This window comes from Podarcis tiliguerta (genome assembly GCF_965153285.1).
Source record: "Podarcis tiliguerta genome assembly, chromosome: 2".
In the NCBI taxonomy this organism is placed as follows: domain Eukaryota; kingdom Metazoa; phylum Chordata; class Lepidosauria; order Squamata; family Lacertidae; genus Podarcis; species Podarcis tiliguerta.
In genome coordinates, this window is record NC_139535.1 from 80,297,170 (window position 1) to 80,301,852 (window position 4,683).

Consider the following 4,683-nt stretch of genomic DNA (forward strand, 5'->3'; position numbering starts at 1 on the left):
AAAGAAACACAATTCCCAAAATTGTACTTTTAAAACATTTATGCTGGGTAGCAGTGCTCCAATTGATTTTCAGTTTATTCACATTTGAGTTATTTGCTTTCTATTCAAAATGTTTCCTTTCTTTCATTATTGTCATTTCCCCCCCTGTTGGGTTTCTTTTAGCTGTAACAATGGTCCGTTCATTTTCATAACTGGTGATGAAACCATTGTTGCTGATGATGGAGGACCATAATAGGCTTCTAGTTCTTTTCCTGCCTCCCTTTGGCTTTAGCTACTAGCCTGGTCTCTCAGGCTGCCAAGATCGAGTGGGAAAGACCTAGCTATGAAAGGCAATGTCCTAGAAACAGAAGAGTCCAGTTGTGTTGGGTTGACGGCCATACCTTCCTTGGCCTGATCTTTCCCTGGTTACCACCACCCCTATCAGCATATGCCACTGGAAGCCTTAATCAAGCAGAGGCAGCTGCTGTGCAACGCAGGGAACCCAGGCGGCTTTGTTACAAGGGCATGGGGTACATAGCATTGGCAGGAATCTATTTAGCAATAACCCAGAGGCAATGACAGCTGCTTGGCTCCAATCCTGGCTTCACAGGTGGCTGCCACAGCTCCAGGATGAAGCTGGCAGCAGCATGGACCTCCTTGACTGTAGATCTGTGTGAATTGCTGCTTACCTGGAGACATATCCAAAGGAGACGCGTCCCATTCCTGCTTTCAGGACTTCAATAATGTTGAGTACCAAGCAATGTTTCACCAAGGAAGGATGGGAAGGTCATATCTGTAAATATCGTGGGGCCAGTAACTGGCAGCAAATGCCATTCAAATGCATTATATATTTATATATCAATGGAAGAGGTGCCTGAATATTTTCTCCCTCAAGAACTCAAATTTCCACAGTCCTTTAGCAATCTAGGTACAGGACATATTAACAAACTGAGCTAATTTTAACCTGCTGAATCCAAATCTCAAAATTAAGTTTACTCTGAGAAAAAGTGTGTGTGTGTGTGTGTGTGTGTGTGTGTGTGTTTGTGCTGTTAAACTCAGTGGGGAGGAAGGTCAGACCTGATGGGGAATTCCTTCTTTCCCCTCCCCTTGAGGATGGGAGTTTTGTTTCAATACTTTGTAACCTTTCACCTTCACATTTGCCTTGAGAGAAATGGATTTCCATGAGAAATGATGGTATGAAGAGTAATTAAGAAGGGTGTTGGAGATATGAGGAAAGATGGCGCCTGGTGCTAAGTAATGTGAGATGTGAAAGCTAAGTGCCCTGGTGCCTTCCAAAGATGTCCTTGGAATGAAAGAATGTAGGTCAGAGTCTCGGAAGAGCTTGCGGTTCCCTTGAAATCAGGGAGGGTCTCGGTGCATTGCTGGAAGTGCCCTGCAGTGGGAAGAGGAGAGGGCTGTGTCTGGCCCATGGGAGTCCATGAAACTGGAGCTGAAGGAAAGACCTTTGAAGAAATGGATGGACTACATCTTATGAGTCCGTGGAGCTCAGGGTGCCTCTTCTAAGACTCTCCCTCCCCCTGCAATCGAACATTTATATGAGGCTAGATGGATTTGTGGCGCAAGTAATCTGAACCACTATGGAACTGGGGTTTGTCTGTACTGGGGAAGGAGACACATCCTATATTTCTCTGCCCGCTTTCCACCAGTAAGGCATCAGCCCAGAAATGCTGTTTTCTGAGGGGTTTGGTGCAGCCATGCAGTTGAAGCAGCTGTTTTCTCCATGCATTTCTTCCTTATGTCCTCTCCTTTCAGCTTCCTTCAAATCACTATTTAGCCAGCATAAATAGTTTGCCATTAAAGTGGCCATTGAGTCCTGGCCTCAATAGGTTATTATGGGATTGTCTGATGAGTTTTGCACAAACACAGTGATTTCTCAGCTCGGTTACTTACCATAGAAGTTACTTAAAAGAGGAGACTGCTTCACTTATTTACAGTTGTGCTAGGGTTAGACTCTGGGGCAGTGAGAATTATCTGCCAGCTAGCTGAGGTAACAATGACAACTGAATCACTGGGTTAATGATTGGGATCTACAGTTAAGTAGAGACTGCGGGAGGGGAGAGACTCTGCGGGAGGGGAGAGTCTCTTTTTATATCACAAGAATCTCTCACTCTCTTAATGCTGCAAGGGATCTTTTTGTGATGTAAAAAGAGAGAGTTACAACTAAATTCTCAGCATGTTAGAAGTAAGTCCCCCCCCCCCCCACTCCTGCTCAGTTCAGTGGGATGTATCAGGGTGGAGGAAGTTGTTCAGCCCCCAGGCTGTTTCCTCATTGATAACCTTTCAGGAGCTGCATATCAGTGGTGTGGGGGGGGTGGCAGGAGCAAAAGTGGGCGGAGCAGCAGGTGTGACTAGGCAGATCCACACCATACATTTGAAGCACATCCAACATACATTGAAAGCACAGTACTTCCCACAAAGCACCCTGGGAGCTGTAGTCCCCCCCCCCCCCGAAAGACAGAACTCCCAGCGTCCTTAACAAAGTACAGTTTCCAGGATTCTTTGGGGAAAGTAACATGCTTTAAATATGCACTGGGTTTGCTTTCAATGCACAGTATGGATCTGCTCTTAGTTCAATTGCCTACAATCCTAGAAATTGCTAATAAACAAACAGACCCCCCACTTCTCCAGGCTCAAGGAAACATTTCAGCCAGGCACAAGCACTCAAGGAGGGTGAGGAGCAGGACCTGGAGAAGGGTGTCCTTCCTTGCATTTCTTGCTTGTATCCTCTCCTTTCCACTTACTACAACCCCCGCCACCCCACAGCCCAGGCCAGTTCTTTCCCACCCTTGGGATATACAGCCAGGCAAACATGCCTACAGTTGTGGCAATGGCATTAGTTGGAGACGGTGAGGGGAGACATTGTGCAGGGAAATAGCGTTAGTTGGTTACAGCAGAAAATAAGGAGGAAATGGGTTTAGTAGCTTAGAACAGGGGTGGGCACAGTTAAGAGCACAAGAAGAACTTGCCAGATCAGACCAATGGCCCATCTCATTAAGCATCCTGTTCTCATGGGGGCCAACTAGATGCCTGTGGGAAACAGCAAGCAGAACCTGAGCTCAAGCAGACCCTCCCCTCCTGCAGTTTCCAGCAACTGGTGTCAGATCTCTGGGTAGTTTCCAGTAATTGTTGTTGTTTAGTTGTGTCCGACTCTTCGTGACCCCATGGACCAGAGCACGCCAGGCACTCCTGTCTTCCACTGCCTCCGGCAGTTTGGTCAAACTCTTGTTCGTAGCTTCGAGAACACTGTCCAACCATCTCGTCCTCTGTCGTCCCCTTCTCCTTGTGCCCTTAACCTTTCCTAACATCAGGGTCTTTTCCAGGGAGTCTTCTCTTCTCATGAGGTGGCCAAAGTATTGGAGCCTCCAGTAGATTAGCAACAACACGTGTGTGTGTGTGTGTGTGTGTGTGTGTGTTCCCTAAATTAGGCTGCTGAAGCAAATAAAGCTTGGGGAGGGGAACCAGGAGTGGATATTTATGTGAAAAGACTGTGAGCTCAATTCTAGTACTAAAAACAGTTTCCTGGTCTAGGCTCAGAGGAACCCTATTCTTTAATTCTACAGCTCAGTTTGTTAGAGCATGGTGCTGATAACACCAAGGTCGCAGGTTTGAACACCATATGGGACAGCTGCATATTCCTGCATTGCAGGGGGTTGGACTAGATGAACCTCGGGGTCCCTTCCAACTTTACAATTTCATGCTTCTATGATTCTATCTGCTCCTTGCCTGCTATACTACCGTAGCATTGTTTGGACATAGTACAAAATCAACGGCTGAAGTCTGCTCATCGCTGGCATAGGAGAAGGGAGCTTCTGGGGTGGGCAGGCGGCTGGTACCTCCTTGTTTCTGCCCCCACCTCAGGAAAGAAAACTGAGCCGAGCTAGTCTAATCAAAGTGGGACCTGGGACTCCTATTCAGGGCTGGTGCCATTGTGTGTCAGCTGTGAGCCTCTTTGAGAACTGTGCAGAGAAACGGGGTCAGGAGCCAGGAAGACAGTTCAAACACAGAAACCAATGCAAGAGGGGGAGCCAAAGTCAGAGTCAAGCAGAGCCAAGGTCACAGCCAAGGAGTCTGTCAAGCGGAGCAGAAAGCAGGGAGTAGCAATGAAGCTAGAGACAGGCAGGTCAGAGGAACAGAGAGACCGGGAAGTGGAGATCAGGAATTCAAGCACACACTGACGGATAAAGCCAATGCAAAGCCACTCGGGACTTCAGGCGGCGTTTATGTTTACCAGGGAGTGCAGGCCTTGCCCTTTCAAAATGATTGTGGCCACCGCCTCTCGGAAACGAGTTCCCCCCGGTGGCAATGGCCCCCTAAGAAACAACTGCCTCCTCCTATGGTTCTTAAGGCGGTTGCCGCAAACAAAAGCTGCCCCTGTTCCAGTAGCCAATGCCACCTGCACCTGCCAGTGGGATTAATATACCAAAGGAGGTCTTTGGGAAAGGAGGCCACCATTTTTGTTTGTCTCCTCCTTCATGCTGCTTCTGGGAGCCAGTATGGTGTAGTGTTTAAGAGCGGCAGTCTCGTAATCTGGTGAACCGGGTTCGCGTCTCCGCTCCTCCACATGCAGCTGCTGGGTGACCATGGGCTAGTCTCTCAGCCCCACTCACCTCACAGAGTGTTTGTTGTGGGGGAGGAAGGGAAAGGAGAAGGTTAGCCACTTTGAGACTCCTTAGGCTAGTGATA

At 48.0% G+C, this 4,683-nt stretch overlaps 1 long non-coding RNA gene across 1 annotated transcript in view; it reads left to right on the forward strand.

Moving 5' to 3' along the window:
- The window catches only part of LOC310673092, a 118,050-nt gene that overhangs the window by 102,496 nt on the left and 10,871 nt on the right, over positions 1–4,683 (forward strand). The gene's annotated exons all lie outside the window — the stretch shown is intronic.